This window comes from Psammomys obesus, unplaced genomic scaffold (assembly GCF_907164565.1).
Source record: "Psammomys obesus unplaced genomic scaffold, mPsaObe1.curated_primary_1811, whole genome shotgun sequence".
Taxonomy (NCBI): domain Eukaryota; kingdom Metazoa; phylum Chordata; class Mammalia; order Rodentia; family Muridae; genus Psammomys; species Psammomys obesus.
The window spans coordinates 9,929,152-9,946,506 of NW_026586550.1; the positions used below are offsets into that span (position 1 = coordinate 9,929,152).

A 17,355-nucleotide genomic window follows, 5' to 3' on the forward strand; every position below is an offset into this window, starting at 1 on the left:
CTATCTATCTATCTATCTATCTATCTATCTATCTATCTATCTATCTATCTATCTATCTATCTAATGTGAATGAGCTGGGTGTGGTGGCACACGCCAGTAATCCCAGCACTGTAATCCCAGTGTGGAGGCAGAGGCAGGCAGGTCTCTGAGTTTGAGATCAGCCTGGTCTACAAAGTGAGACCAGGATAGTCAAAGCTACACAGAGAAACCCTGCCTTGGAACAAAACAAAACAAAATACCTAAGGTTATTAAAAAACCACTAAGGTTATTTTGTACAATAAATGAGCTAATATATTTGAATGGTGTTTGGTACATAGTAAGCCCTGGATAATGGTTTGCTGTTAGAATACATTTGAAAGAATCAACAAACTTTCAATTTTGAAGTTGTCTTTGTATTCAATACACTTGTTTTGTCTTGAGCTGAACATACGTTTCCAGTAGCTATTCTGGCAAATGGAAATACAGGCAGTGTGTTTTAGGTATACGCATAAGACTGTCTTGCTGGTATTCTTTTGAATCAGGGAGTAATAGAAAAAAAAATTGGATAGATAAGATGGAAAATGATTATTAAGTGTTTTGAATTAAGGCAGCAATATGTAGTTGTGGTTGATAAATGGCATCATTATTCTTTTTGTTAAGTTGGGAGAATATAAAATATTATTCAGTGGAAATTTTTTTTCCCTCCAATTTTGGAGATTGAACAAAGGGTCTCACACATGCTTTCTACCACTGAGCTACAACCCCAGTCCCACAATACCATTTTGAGTGTCATTGTGGAACAGAATTACTTGACAGTGTATGGACAGAAGAAGTTTTATTTTCTGTTTTGTTCATTGTTTTATCAAGAGACCTAAATAGAATCTGATAGTAAGCCCTCAATTTCTATAAGTTAAATGAACTTTAGAAGAGACTGAGGGCTGGTGAGGTGATACAGGCCTGTTATGTAAGTACTAGTGAGGTTAAGGCAAGGAAGATTGTGACTTCAAGGCCAGCCTAGCTGTATATAGAGGTCCCTGGCCAATCTGTAGTAATTGTAATTCACAAAAGAAAAAGAGACAAAGATGCAATTTTTAGGGTTCTTACCTTTCAGAGGTATAGGTAAAAAAAAAAAAAAAGTTGAAGAGCTAGAAGGAAGATGGAGAAGTTGAATGAAATCTTGAGCAGAAAAGGAAGAGATTAATGTTTTCCCTGAGAGAAGTCAGAGATCTGAATAGGAAGATTCAGAATACTGTTGCTCTAGAGAACTGGGGAAGTTTCAAGAAAGAGGAAAAAGGTTGTCATAGTCCAACACCATTCAAAGAGAATGAGACTAGACAACGAATCCTTTTATTTGGTGATGCAATGACCACAGACCGCTGAAGAACTTCAGTAGATTGGGAATGAAGATAGATGAGATTGTCAGGAAGGTAAGGAGGTAGTAATGCATACTGTGGGAAAGATTCAGTTGTGAAAATGCTAAGAAAGCAAATTTGAATAGTACTCATAATAATGTCTATGTACCTGAAGAGTTTCTATTTATTGAAGAAGAGAAATGTAAAGCAGTTTGTACTGAATGTTCTTAGGTTCCTAAGTACAAAAATTGGTTTCATAGTACACATGGTGGTTCAGTACCCTGCTCCTTGTTAATTATGTGATCTTAGGGAGATTACTTAATCTCTTTGTGTTTTTGTTTTTCCATTTTTACAAATGGAAGGGGGTCATTTGAGGTAGTCTAGTGGGTAAAGGGCAATCTAGCTGCCAGGCTTGATGAACTGAGTTCAATCCTTGGAACCCACATGGTGGAAGGAAAGAATCAACTTCTGCAAGTTGAACTGTAATGTAGTTAATGTATTCACTGTGTCATGTATTCACTTATCTCACAAAAAAATAAATGAATACTTTTAAACAAGGAGCACCTGGGCCTGGAGAGATAGCTATAGGCACTAATTTTTAAATGCTACTTTATTTGGGAGTTCCTTAATGCTTATACCTCCCTTCCAGGTCCCCCACCCCAGGAAGGAGAACAAGAAAGTTGGAAGGGAAAGAGGACATAGCCCTCTTTATTTCTTCCTGCTCGGTAAGGTTGTAGTATTATTTTGGGGCAGTACCACTCTCAGCCATCAGGATATCTAGAAGTTCAGATAACCAGCAAACCAGCAAGCAGTCCTACCTCTGCCTTATCCAAGCCACCGTGCCTTCGTCCTCTGGGCTATCATATTTATACCCCTAAAAGTCCTCAGAATTCAACTAACCAGTTGACAAAGACTACTTCCCTGCAGGAAGCATTTATCAGCTGTGGACAGACTAAAATCCCATACTTAATGATTATAACAAAAATATGTTTATATAATGTAAAGAAACCAAAACTTTCATTACAGATACCTCAGTGTGTAAGAGCACCTGCTGCTCTTACAGTGGACCTTGATCTGGTTCCCAGCATCATATGGTAGTTCACAACTGTCTATAACTCCATTTCCAGGGTATCCAACGTTCTCTTTTAATCTCCTCGGGCACCAGACACACATGTGCATATACATATGTGCAGCTAAAACATTTGTAGTGTTAAAAAAAAAATAGGCAACTCTAAAAACATTTTTTAAAAAAATGCTTATTTTACAGACTTGTGAGGTTTAAATGATTTAATTTTTAAAAATGTGCATGTTTTTGTGGGTCATGTGTTGTAATATTTGGTAAGTACTAGCTATTGTTATCATACACTATTGAAAGGATAAGGCAATGATGAATTAAAAAAAAGGCTTAGAGCCTTTTCTCTGGCTGCTGCCTCTGCCTGGAAAACACTTTCTTCTTTTCTTCCTCCTCCTCCTCCTCCTCTTCTTTCTTCTCCTCATCATTCCCCTTCCTATTTTTTTCCCTTCCTTCCTCCTCCTTCACCTCCTCTTCCTCATTTTTGGTTTTTCTGTATAGTCCTAGAGGTCCTGAAGGCCCTCTGTTCACCAGGGTGTTCTTGAACTCAGAGAGCTGCCTGTCTCTGCCTCTAAGTGCTGGGATTAAAGGTACCCACCACCACTTCACAGCTTTACCTAAAATTATTCCGTGTATGAAGGTGCTCATGGAGACCAGGAGAGGAAGCTGGAGTTACATACAGATGGTCAAGAGCTGGCCAATGTGGGTACTGAGAACTGAATTCAGATACTCTGAAAGAGCAGTATGTACTCTTAAGAGCCGAGCCATCTCTCCAGCCATACCTGGAAGAAATTTGATGAAGGAATTTAAAGTTAAAAGTTTCTGAGTTCACCTTTTTTGTCTTAGTACTAGAACCAAGGATGCTGACCTCAAATATAATTTAGAAAAAAAATTGTTCTTAACTACTGAAAAGAACAATACACAGTGGGAAATATGAGAAAACATTCATATGAATCTTGAAATGATTAGGGTTGAGAAGAAATGGTAGAAGAGGGTGGACGAAAGAAGAGCCCACAAAGTAGTAAAAGCCAAGCAACAAGTGGCACCTAGACGTAGGGCTAGGCAGAGTGAGAAATTTGATTTCAGATGCTGTAGAAAAAATGGCAAGGGTTGAAGGAATGGATATTTTTTTCAAGACTCCAGCAAAAAATTTATTGTGGCTACTACTGTTGAGATATACCTTGATTTGCTCCCAGAGGAGATTTTCTGTTTTTTTTTGTTTGTTTGTTTGTTTGTTTGTTTGTTTTTCTTCTTCTTTGTATATTCTGATTCAAAAAAGGTTGGAAGAATGGCTAAGCAGTTGAGAAAACTTTGGGTGGAAGTGGAGGGGCCTGAGAAACAAACAAACAAACAAACAAATAAATGACGTCAATTGGAAAACAAAAGGGATCACTCCCTTTTTTTCTGACAAAGTTGCAGAATTGGCAGTGCAACTGGAGAGGTTTTGGGTGGCGGTGGAAGCACTTGGGAAGTGAGGATCACTGGAAAAGAGAACAGAAAGCCTCAGTCCTGGTGACTGAGCAAGAGAGTGGTAGTTTCCTGCAGGAGGAAGGAGGGAAAGAAACTGTGCCGGAGGGTGGTCAGGTCAGAGAAAAGCTGAAAAAGTAGTAGAACGATTTGATGAAACACTCATTTTTGAGAAAAGGGGTTAATCTGAACCAACTGTACCATCAGAGTTAGAGGAGGGGTGGCCTGGGGTTATGGGATCACCATCAGCTTTCTTTATAGTTGTACTGTATATGCCTGCTAATGGTGTAGAACAAGGTTATGACAAGATAGGATGGTATCCTATAAAAATGATAGATCTAAGGTGTTTTAAAGAGGCTGTGTTTTCATGTGGTATGCACTTGCCTTATGTGAAACAGATTCTAAAGAACTGGGTTACTCAAAATAGAATTATTCCCCAAGACTGGAAGAAGGGACTAGTAACAAGTGTACTAGAGGCTGGTCTGCAGCTTCAGTGGTTAACATGGTAGAGAGAAGAAGCCCCCTATATTGAAGAGTGAAATGGGGTAAGGGGAATGAATATAGTAAAAGATCAGTTGCTGGGTGAAGGGTAGAACTATGATATATAAGAACAGATTCAGTTTGATGATGCTACTATAGAACAGTGTCACTTAGTGGCTTTAAGAGGTTGGGACAAGTTGAGGAGCTTGGGAAAAAGTCTACCTTGTTTACAAAGATTATACAAGGCTATGGAGAAGCCTTCACTGATGTTTTATAAAAATTAGTCTCAGCTGTGAACAAAGCCGTATCAGATAAGTTCTAATTGAGACCTTGGCATTTGAAAATGGAAATATGGAATGTGAAAAGGTTTTTAGGCCATTAAAGGCAAAGGCCACACCTGTGGTTGAGTGGATACAACAGGGTTTTGACTTGTACCATGCCAATAGGTCAAACTGCAGCTAGACGTCTCTGATAACAAAATGCCTGGTGCTTCAATTGTGGTAAATATGGTCACTTGCAAAGAGACTGACCAAACCAAAAGCCTAAGATCTCAAAATGCCAGGTGCATTAACTGTTAGAAATGCAGTACTTTGCACCAGAAAAATGAGCTGTTTCTAAGGGTAGTGGCTTTCCTAAATTTCAAACAGAAAGAACACCTACGCTTCTGGGGTGTGTGTGTGTGTGTGTGTGCGCGCGCGCGCGCGCCATGTAGCAAAGACTGTCATTGGGTTCAGGAATGCAGCTCCAAAAGAGATAGTCAAGGTAATTTCTTAGCACCAGGAAATGGTCTTTGGTGCCTGGCTCAGTGACCCACAGCAAAAATTACAAGCTATTTCAGCCAAGGAGTAACATGTGGCATTGCAGATTTAATGCACGCTGCTGCAGGTAGCACAGCTTTAGACTTGGCCATGGGTTAAAAAATCTTACTCTATCCCCCAAAATTCAGTGTTATAAAATAGCACATGGAGTTTATGGACCTCTGCTCTCTAGGACAGTAGGGAATATCTTGAGGTGGAGTGGATTCATTGTGCATCCGAGAATTATATATTTCAAAGGAGAAATTAAAATTATGGCCTATGTAAAAAGAGAGTTGCAATTTAACATAGGTGATAGGATTGCTCAGTTGCCACTGTTTTCGTACATCAAAGGCAAAGCTGCTCCAGTAGAAAGAACAGGAGGGTTTGGAAGTACTGGAAAATGTGTTCTGGCAAACAATTGTTAATGATCAGAGGCCAAAATTAAATTTGCAAGTAAATGATATTAAAATAGGTTTAGTGGATACAGGAGCTGATATAACTATTATTTCCCCAAAATCTTGGGATTCAAAATGGCTACTTCAAAAGTTTATACCGATTTTAGGAGTTGGAAAGTTATCTCAGATAAAAGAAAGTGTGCAATGAATTAAAAATAAATGTGTGGGCCTGGAAGGTAGGAAAGTTAAAGCCTTATGTGGCTGACATGCCCATAAGTTTATGGGGAAGGGATCTTTTACAATAGTGGGGTACTCAGATTAATATTCCTGCAATCTTAGAGACAGCTCATAATGAAGTAAGGGGAGAAATGGTAGATGCTCCTGAGGAAGGTATTGACATAGGTCATCAAAAACAACCCTAGGCTGTGCCAGTTGTCCAAACACAGGGCAAACAGTTGTAGAAAGATCTAATCGCACCTTAAAGGAAATGCTTATAAAACAGAAAAGAATAAAGACCTTCCCCACCCATGGATAGACTAGATAACCTTAAATTTTGTTTTGCTAACCTTAAGTTTTCTGAATGTTAATGAAAAAGGAACAACAGCAGCCAAGAAACACTGGGTTATGGGGGGGGGAAACAACTGGAATTAAATCAACCTATATACTATAAGCATGTGTTAATATTAGAGTGGAAGCTAGCAAAAGTTTTACATTGGGGACATGGATTTGCTTGTATTTACACAGGAAATAAAAAGCTGTGGATACCATCGAAATTGGCAAAAATTAGAATTGGGCAGGAAAACCTTGGCCACTGCTCTAAAAAGCCCTTATTTCATTGAAAATGTCTCTGTTTATAATTTCCTGCTATACACAGCACAATTAATGTTGTAAAACAGAAGGGAAGGGGGATGTAATGACATTTTTAAAAATTCTGGAATTTTGGTTTCTTTAAAAAATACAGAAATATAAGAATGTGCTTTCATTTTAATCCTAGGTGTACTAATGTGAGGCTCCTTTAGACTGTCCACAGCAACTTGACTATGATTTACATCGTCCTCTAGCAGAGGCATGGTTTTGCCAGCTACAGATAGTTTCTGTGGTTGTGTGACATTTGGAACTTTGGGAACTTGTTAGAGGGCATATAAATACGAGAGCCCTAAGAGGCGGGGTGGGTGGTTGTTGGTCGCTCCAGGAAAAAATGAAGGATAGGAAAAAGTACCCACAAAGTAGCAAAGACCAGCTAGCTATAGATGATGATAATGATGAAGAAGAAGATGATGATGATATGATCTCCTGTTTCTCAGGCTTGCCTGGAACTTGCTTTGTAAATTAAGTTGGCCTTGGAATTCTGATCATTGTAACTCCACCTCTTGTGCTGGGATTACATGCATGCACCAACACACCTGGTTTCTTGAGACGTTAAGGATTGAACCCAGAGATATGTGCATGCTGGGCAAATACTCTACCAACTGAGCTATGTCCCAACTCTGTGTGATTAGTGATATTATTCTATGTCTCTTGTTGATTTTAATTGACTTTCTTATCTTGAGGTCCTTACATATTCTACATACTAAGTCTTTAACAGCTTTATAGTTTACACATTTTATCTCATTTTGTAGATTATCTCTGTACTTGGTGGTTTCTCTGTTGTTTTTGATGGTTAGTGTTAATTGTCATTTTGGCAGAATCTAGAATCTCTGGGAGAAGGGCCTTTGGTCATGCTTTTGTTGAGGTGGATAGACCCATACTTTGTTGGTACCTTGCCCTGGCTTGGACCCTGGACTGTATAAGGAGAACAGGGGAGCTGAGCAGCATTGTTTGCATTCCTCTTTTAACTAGGAACAGACAAAAGTGTGACCTGCTGGTTCAAGCTTTTGCTGCCTTGACTACTCCACTTTATGGGGCTGTATATTAAACTGAGTTTAAACAAGCCCAGTCTCCTTTAAATAACTTTTGTTAGGTTATTTTATCACAGTAATAGGAAAAGACACTAAGACATTTCATCACTATTCTTACTGTAGACATTCTAATAGGTATGTAATTGTATTTTACTGTGGTGTGAGATCCCCGGTAGCTAAAGACACTGAAATGTTTTGGTTTTGGAAGTCTGGGTTCTCACTCAGGCTAGCCTTGAATTCACACTCTTCTTACCTCCAGAATGTTAAGAGAATGCATGCCCCACAAACCCAGGAGACATTTTTCTGTATACTTACTGGCCTTTTGCAAATTTTTTTTCCACAATTGCACTGTTTTCCAATTGGATTGACTTTTTCCTGTTGAGTTTTGCACATTCTTTTTATATTGTAGATACAAATAATTGTAGATACAGAAAAAAATTAGTTTTCACTTATACCTATAATCTTAGTACTCCAGAGACTGAGGCAAAAAAAAAAGTTTTCAGTTCGAGGCAGTTTGAGGCTGTATAGTGAGTTCAAGGCCAGTCTAGGCTATAGAGTGAGATCCTGTATCATATACAAAAAAAGTAGTTTGCAAATGTTTTACCCAGTTTCTAATATTTCTTCATCCTCTTTAGTGTTATTGACAGAGCAAAAGTTTTTTTTCTCTCTCTCTTTCTTTACATATTTTTGTTTGTTTATTTTAAATAGCCCTGGCTGTCCTGTAGACAAGGCTGGCCTTGAACTCAGAGCTCTGCCTGCCTTTATCTCCTAAGTACTGGCAAATGGTGACTTCCCAGCCCTAGCATACACTTTATTTATTTATCTATCTATTTATTTAAGATTTATTTATTACGGTGTACTGTGTTCTGTCTGCATTTACACCCGCAGGCAAGAGGAGGGCACCAGATCTCATATATGGTTGTGAGTCACCATGTATTTCCTGGGAATTGAACTCAGGATCTTTGGAAGAGCAGCCAGTGCTTTTTATCTCTGAGCCATCTCTGCAGCCCTAGTATACACTTTAAATCTGGGAACTAGGGGTTTTAGCCCTGCTTAGTGGTGGAATGCTTGTCTAGCATGTGCATGACTCTGGCTTCTATCCTTGTATTATATTAAATTTTTTTTTCATGAAAAATTTAAGTTTTGATGCAGCACAAATCTTCCTTTTGTAATTAAGACTTTTTCTTTTTCTTCTTATTATTAACATTTATTACAATTTATTCAAGTTGTATTCCAGCTGTGGCCCCTCCTTCATCTCCTCCCAAGCTCACCCTCCCTCCCTCTTCTCCCCCAGTTCACTGATAGGGGAAGTTCTCCTCCTCTTCTATTTGACCCTAGCCTATCAGGTTTCATCTGAACTGGTTGCATTGTCTTCCTCTGTGGCCTGGCAAGGCTGCTCCCCGCTCAGGGGGAGGTGATCAGAGAGCCAGCCACTGAGTTCATGCCAAAGAAAGTCCCTGCTCCCCTTACTAAGGAACCCCACTTGGAGACTGAATCTATGGGCTACATCTGAGTCGGGGTTTTAGGTCCTCTCCATGCATTGTCCTTGGTTGGCATTATCATTCTCTTTAGGGCTCCCCCTGGCTCAGTTTTTATGGCTCTGTTGGTCTCATTTGGAGCTCCTGTCCCCTCCAGGTCTTTCTGTCTCCCCCTTCTTTCCTAAGATTCCCTGCACTCTGCCCAAAGTTTGGCTATGAGTCTCAGCCTCTACTTGATAACCTTGATCAGAAGAGTCTTTCAGAGGCCGTCTGTGGTAGGCTTCTGTCCTGTTCCCTGTCTTCTGCTTCCGATGTCTATCGCATTTGACCTTCTGAATGAAGATTGAACATCTTCCCTAGGGTCTTCTTTGTTGTTTAGCTTCTTTAGGAATATAGATTTTAGTATGTTTATCCTCTATTATGTGGCTAATACCCACTTATAAGTGAGTACATACCATATGTGTCTTTGTTTTTGGATCATTACTCAAGATGATCTGTTCTAGTTCCCACCATGTGCCTACAAATTTCATGATTTCCTTGTTTTAATAGGTGAGTAGTATTCCATTGTGTAAATGTACAACAATTTCTGTATCCATTCCTCTTTTGAGGGACATCAGGTAGTTACAAATAGAGCTGCTATAAACATGGTTGAGTAAATGTCCTTGTTGTATATTGAACATCTTTTGGATATATGCCTATAAGTGGCCTAGCTGAATCTTGAGGTAGCACTGTCCCTAATTTTCTGAGAAAGCGCCACATTGATTTCCAAAGGGGTTGTACAAGTTTACATTCCCACCAGCAGTGGAGGAGGGTTCCCCTTTCTCTACATCCTCTCCAGCATGTGTTGTCACTTGAGTTTTTGATCTTAGCCATTTTGATGGCTGTAAGCTGAAATCTCAGGGTTGTTTTGATTTGCATTTCCCTGATGACTAAGGACTTAATTGTTTCTCTGCTATTTGATATTCCTCTATTGAGAATTCTCTGTTTAGCTCTGTACCCCATTTTTTAATTGGATTACTTGGTTTGTTGGTGTTTAACTTCTTAAGTTCTTGATATATTCAGGATATTAGCCCTCTGTCAGATATAGGGTTGGTGAAGATCCCAATCTGTAGGCTGTTGTTTTGTTCTGATGACAGTATCCTTTGCTTTACAGAAGCTTTTCAGTTTCATGAGGTGTCGATGTTCTGTTCAGGAAGTTATCTCCTGTGCCAATGAGTTCAAGGCTCTTTCCCACTTTTTTTTTCTAACCAGTTTAGTGTGTCTGGTTTTATATTGAGGTCTTTTATACACTTGGACTTTAGTTTTGTTCAGGGTGATAAATATGGATCTATTTGCATTTTTCTACATGTAGACATCCAGTTAGACCAGCACCATTTGTTGAAGATGCTGTCTTTTTTCCATTTTATGGTTTTGTCTTCTTTGTCAAAAATCAAGTATTTGTAGGTGTGTGGGTTTATTTCTGGGTCTTCTATTCGATTCCATTATTTTACCAATCTTTTTCTATGCCAGTACCATGCTGTTTTTATTACTGTTGCTCTGTAGTACAGCTTGAAATCAGAGATGGAGATACCTCCAGAAGATCTGTTATTGTATGGGATTGTTCTAGCTATTCTTGGTTTCTTGTTATTCCATATGAAATTAAGAATTGATTTTTCAAGGTCTGAAAAGAATTGTGTTGGTATTTTGATGGAAATTGCATTGAATCTGTAGATTGCTTTTGTAATTTAGACTTATATCTTCCAAGCTCCGTTTTAAGTTAATGGGGGTTAGAAGGGCCAGAGGTGTAGATTTATTTCTTTTGTGTGTGGTGGTGGGAAGGGTGATGTTACACATTCTGGCCTTGAACTTCCTAAGTATTAAAATTATAGGCATGCGTCACCACCTTACTTATATTTAAATATGCGGTCTGTTTCAAGGTGATGTAATTTGATACTTCTGAGTAGGAAGATTGTACATCCCAGCATCATTACTCCAGCATCAGTTGGTATATAAAGGCTTTCTTTCCTCCATTGACTTGCTTGGGTAAAGTTGTGAAAAGTCAGTTGAGCAGATTTTTTTTTTTCTGGGCTTTCTACTGTGTGCTACCAGTCTGTAGCTCTCTTTCTCCATCAGTACCACATTGTGTTGTAAGCCTTAACATTGGGAAGAGTAATTCTTCCCCCGGATTGATTTTAGAAAACTGCTCTAGGTCTCCTAGGATTTCCCTTCCTATATAAACTTTATTATAAGCCTTATCTGTAGCTGCAAAAGCTTTTCTTTTTATTTATTTTTTTTTCTAGGAATTTTATTATTCCTGTAGCTGAGTTTGGGGATGATTAGTGTCTTTACTGTGTTAGGTCTTCTTGTCAGTAAGCATGGTAAGGCTCTTGAGTTATTTAAATTCTTTATTTATCAGACTAAATCATATATAGCCAAGTTCCTCACAGGTACAGGCATGCACTCTACCATTGAACCATATCTGAAGCTTTTTGTTTAATACTTTCTTTCTTAATTTTCATGGTGGGCTCTTGGTGAGATATGTACACTGGCCTTGATTCTCTTTGTGATCCTCCTACCTCAGATTTCCCAAGTAGGTAGAGTACAGGCCTGAACCACACTAGGTGCGCTTTATTGCTGTGACAAATTCCTGACAAGAGCAACGTAGGAAGGAAGGGTGTATTTCAGCTCACAGTTTAAGCGATATAGTTGATCCAGGAAAGGAATGATAGCAGGAGTTTGATGGGGCTGGTCATACTGTGTCTAGTTAGAAGCAAAGTGATGAATACTGGTACTCTTTGCATCCCTTTCTCTTAAGGTGGACACCCTAATAATGTGCTCAAGGTATGGTGCTGCTCAGATGCAGGATGGGTCTTCTTAGTTGGGAGCACCAGCACAGATATAACCAGGCTGTGGCTCCTAAGTGCTTACAAGTTCAGGCAAGCTGACAGTGACGAATAGCCATCACATAGACTTCAGTTTCTCTGAGCAATATAAAAACATATTTTTGTTTGTTTGCTTGTGGTTAGGGTATAGAAATGTGCTTAATTTTTATACATTGATATTGCATCTTGTGTCCTCCTTGAATGTACTTAATACACTGGAATTTTTTTTTTTCCAGCTAAATAGTTAAATCATCTGCAAATAAGGACTATACGAAAAAAATTTCCCAGTTTGGTTTGCTTTTTATTTTCTGTTCTTTATTGTGTGGCATTCCATAGCTGTTGAATAAGACTGGTGAGAACAGCTGTCTCTGAACTCAAGTTTAGGAGGAAAAGATACTGTTTTTTAAAGTTTGATGTTAGCTTGTTAGCTGTGTCTGTTTTTTTTTTTTAGCTGTACTTTGCCAAGATCAGGAAGTTGCCCTTCTTTTTCTGTTTTGTTCAGAGGTGTGTACTTCTCTCTCTCTCTGTGGTTTGGTTTGGTTGGTTTGAGTAGTACCTGGGATTGAGCCCAGGGTCTTGTATGTGCCAGGCAGGTGCTGCTTTACTAACGTATATTACCAGCCCTGAATAATTGCATCTTTTTTATTTTGTTTTTTGAGACACTATATAGCTTTTGACCAGCCTGGAACTTGCTGTATAGATCAGGCTGGCCACAAACTCAAAGAGATACACCTGCCTCTGCTTCCTGAGTGCTGTACTTAAAGTAATACCTGCCGGGTATGAACTACACATTAAACATAATGTTGGGAAATAAGTGAGAGAGAAATCGGTATCCTTAAGGCATTTCATGGGATACTATAGGAATGCTTTTGTGCAGTGGTTCTAATAGCATAAAACAGCAGACATCAGAGCCACAGTGGAGAATACTGTTGAAATTCAGAAAACTAGTAGTCAAAGAATGCAAACAAGATTAATTTGTTTAGAGTTGTGAAAGAGAATACTTGGATGAGTGGAAAAGGAAGTTTAAGCAAACCCAAGGAACACATAACAAGAGGACTACACAGCCAAAATGAACATGTACAGCCAGCAATGAGAGTGAGGACATTCTTTGAGGCAGTGGGATTAGGCAGTAGAAGGAAGATACTTTCCTAAATCTTCTAGAAAGAATTTAAGAATTTAAATTTGAGCAGAATAAAGTACCAGTTTAAAGGTTTTTTTTTTCCCCATTTATTGCTTTTCCTTCTGTAGATGTTTTGTCTGCATGTATGACTGTGCATTATCTGTGTACCTGGTGCCGATGGAGGGCAGAAGATCACTGGGTCAGGACTGGAATTACAGCAATTGTGAGACTATAAACCCTCGCCAGTGCTCCTAACCGGAACTGACTCTCCAGCCCCTGTTTAAAGGTTCTTAATCTGAAGAGTGACTTGAATGTATTTTAAACCATGGGCATCACAGGAATTTATTAGAAATACAAAATTTCACAGTCAGAGTGAATCAGAGTTAGTATTCTTTTTGACAAAATAGTTAATAGTATGTGTGATCACTTTGACAAATTTTCATTTAAAGAGAATTAGACAACTGTACAATATGTGAATTCTAGAGCAGAGAGATAGTAAGAATCAATATAGATTGCTTTCAGTCTTGTATTTGTAATCCAGTTGAAATGGAGACCAAAAGAGATTTCTTGATGAAATGAAGTCAGTGGGATGTAATGACCAGATTTAGAAGGCGGTGGAGAATGCTGAAGCAAAGATTATGGTCCCGTTTTGGCCCAGAAAACTGGGTGGGCCGGTGACAGGAAATCAGAGGCCTACGTGTTACAAAGAGCTCGGATTCTTCATTCTTAGGCTACTAGAACTTTTTGCCACAGAAAATCACCATAATAATAACTCTAGAGAAAATCTCCAAAAAGAATTCTTAAATTCAAAAACCTTGAAATAAACACCTATTTATTATTTTCATGTTATTTTGACTTTTCAAAATATAAACTTGTTTTTAGATCATTCTTAGTATTTTAAAGACAGTTTTTATAGTTTTTATACTTTGGACCTTTATTATATAAATATTTCTTATATCTCTTCATAATTTATTTTTAAAGGAACTTTACCATTACAACATTTATTTACTCTCAAATTATAAATATTCAAACATTCAAAATTACAGTGCTTACATGTAAAGGATTAAATTGGCTTTACTGAGAATGTAGATTGCTGTAGGTTTTTGTTTTTTAATACTCTGACACTGTCAAAACTAAAAAAAAATTTACGTATTTGCATATTTTTGATAACAGTTTTATTCCTAGGAATTGATTCTGTAGATGTGCTAAGTTAATTAACCCACAGACCAGTTGTCAGATTTGTCAATTGTGTTGGTATTTTCAGGAAAGTATTTTTCAAATAAATTTAGCCAAAATTTCAGCATTTTATGGAAGAAATTTTCAGTTTGACTTCTTTCTTATACTTTAAAAGGTTATTTGTATTTTCCTGCTAGCATTTTTATTATTGGGTTCTTCAAAGTATATGTTATGAGCTGATGAGATGGCTCAGTAGGTAACTGAATTGAATTTCTGACACTCACATGCTGGATGGAGAGAATTTGCTCCATAGGTTGCTCTTTGACCTCCATTCATGTACTGTGGCAACTGCACACAGACACACAAACAAATGTAATTTGAAAGTTAAAAAAAAAAAAAAAAAAGGGGTTGCCGAGGTGGCTCAGTGGTTAAGCACACTGGGTATGCTTTCAAATTCAGTCACCAATATGACAGACCACAACTGTCTGTAACTCCAGTTCCAGGGGATCCAGCACCTCTTCTGACCTTGGAGGACCCCTGCTTGCCTATAGTGCACAGACATACACATACACATACTTAGACACATACACATAAAAATAAAATACAAATTAATTAAAATAAACTAAACAAAGTACATATACTAACTTTGCTTTTAGACTAAAATTTAGCCTTAGCCTTTTATATGTGATGGGATGCTTTATTAGTTATTAAAGAGTGTCAAAAGAAATTTGGTTGGCAATTCATCTTAATATTATTTTAAAGAATTTTTGTCTTGAAAACTAAGGATCTTGGCTTATTTAAGTTTATTAATATATATGATTTTTCAGAAAAACATTTCACAGGGGTTGGGGGAATGGCTCTGTGTATAAAATGCTAGTCATGCAAGCTGTGCAGTTGAGAGTTTTAGATCCCCAGCAAGCACATGAAAGAGCTGAATCTGGTTAGAAGCTTTCAGGACTAGGGCTAGGTTAGCAGACGAGGCCGTAAGTTTCCAAGACAACAACCGAAACGAGAATAAAAGTTCCTTTTACGCCACTCCATTATAGTAAAAGTAAAAATATTTCTGTAGGACTGGGAAATTAAATGGACATAAAAAATGTTAACAAAATGAAAAAAATAAGGAAGTCAAAGACTCTTCCAAAGTTGACTATGGTTAAAAGTTCACTTTGAGCTGGGCGTGGTGGTACATGCTTGTAATCCCAGCACTTGGGAGGCAGAGGCAGGTGGATCTCTGTGAGTTTGAGGACAGCCTGATCTACAAAGTGACCAGGATAGCCAAGGCTACACAGAGAAACCCTGTCTCAAAAAAACAAAACAAAACAACAACAAAAAGTTCATTTTGTTTTTTCTGTTAGTGTTCTTATTTTGCCTTTTGCTTGTAATTGCTTACATTGTGTGAGACATCTTTGAGTAGATAGTCTGGCCCTAACCCTCCTCAGACTACAGATGTGAGTTACTGCTCCTGGCTGCATTTTGAAAACATTAACTATTTTAAATTACCATAGCATTATATTTTCTACTAATCACATTCTGTATTATATGTTTTGAGAAATAAAGTAGAGGACATAGGATAAATCTACAAGCAGCATTTTTATAATTATGATGAGGAGGCAGTGTGGTTATGTATATTAGTTAGCATGTTTGTTGCCTGGTCTGATGGCTGATTTGTGCGTTTCCTGGTCACTGCTTCCCTCTGCAAGGTGTTTCTCTTTCAGATTTCTATAGCTAGAGAGGTCAACGACAGTCTACTGCATAAGAAAACCTTCCTCCACTGAACTTTGTTTTGTTTAAACTAATTTATTGGCCAGGATAGCAACACTAAATTTTCTCCCCCCCCCCCCCCCCTTCAAGACAGGATTCCTCTGTGTAGCCTTGGCTGTCCTAGGCCATGCTGGCCTCAAACTCACAGAGATCCACCTGCTTCTGTCTCCCAAGTGCTGGGATTACAGGCATATGCCACCATGCCTGGCTTTCTCCCATTTTTAATTTTGGATTCTTTTTTATGTGTGTAAGTGTTTTGCCTACATGTATGCATGTGCCTGGTGCCCACAGATGACAGAAGATGGCATGAAACTGAAGAACTAGACTTAGAGATGTTCATGAGCTGCCATGTGGGTGCAACAAACGCCCTTAATCTATGAGCCTTTCCTCATTGTTTAAAGATTTGCCCTATTTTATGTATATGTATGTGTGGCTGAATATGTGTATGTGTACTACATTGATGCAGTGCCTTAGATGTCAGAAAAGGGCATCATCTGCTGGCTGTAGCTGCCCAATGTGGGTGGGAAACGAACCTGTGTTGTTGGCAAGAGCAGTAAATTCTCTTAATGGCTTAAGCATCTAACCAGCTCCTCTTCCTCATTCTCTCTCAAACAAAGGAAAGAAATTATAGTCAGGGATCTCTCTCTCTCTCTCTCTCTCTGTGTGTGTGTGTGTGTGTGTGTGTGTGTGTGTGTGTGTGTGTGTTGTTTTTCGATACAGGGTCTTTCTGTGTAGCCTTGGCTGTTCTGGAACTAACTGTAGACTAGGCTGGGCTCAATGTCAGAGGTCCGTCTGCCTTTGCCTTCCTGAGTGCTGGAATTAAAGACCTGTGTCATCATTGCCAGGCTTCCCCATTTATTATTACAACAGTATTGTTAGGATTATTATTTCTTTTATACTACAAAATGAACATTTAATTTGTTGACTTAATTTTTAAACATTTTAAAATCTTTGAAAATTTCTACACACACACACACGATGTTTTTTGATCATTTCTCCTCACTATCCTCTTCTATCTCCTTCTCCCGCAGTGCCTTTTCTTCCCATGTCTTCGTTACACTTTTATGTGCCCCCATGTATATGCGTGTCTGTGCCCACCCCATGGGACTTAATTAGGGCTGCTTGCATGAAGATGGGTAGGGGATATAATTAAGAGCAGCTTACCAGTTGTTGCACCACTAATGAATATGACTTCCCTTCCCCCAACACAACCATTAGTTAACTTCCTATCTCTGTTCTGGAAAGAGGGAGCTGGCTATCAATGATGGAGTGTTGTGGGCTCAGTTTTCTGAAGGTCTTGTTCAGGTCTCATGTAGGTAACCACTGCTACTGTGAGATCATGGGTGCAACAGTTATGTTATATCCTGAAAACAACATTTTACAACATTCCTCAACATTGTTTGGCTCTGATATATATGTTGTTGTTGTTGTTGTTGTTGTTGTTTTTCCATCTGCAGCAGTGTTCCTGAGCTTTGGCAAAGGAGGGTGGTGGTACAGATGTTCCACTGAACACTGTCCA

General features: G+C 38.5%; 1 protein-coding gene across 8 annotated transcripts in view; it reads left to right on the top strand.

Annotated features, from left to right (window-relative positions):
- The window catches only part of Cnot4 (CCR4-NOT transcription complex subunit 4), a 106,304-nt gene that overhangs the window by 13,817 nt on the left and 75,132 nt on the right, over positions 1–17,355 (top strand). Inside the window, exon 2 of one of the 8 annotated variants that reach the window (XM_055602017.1) lies at positions 1,981–2,056. The exons of the other annotated variants lie outside the window; for them this stretch is intronic. The gene's annotated coding sequence lies outside the window, so the exon portion shown is untranslated. The remainder of the gene's footprint in view (positions 1–1,980; positions 2,057–17,355) is intronic. 8 annotated transcript variants of the gene reach the window in all.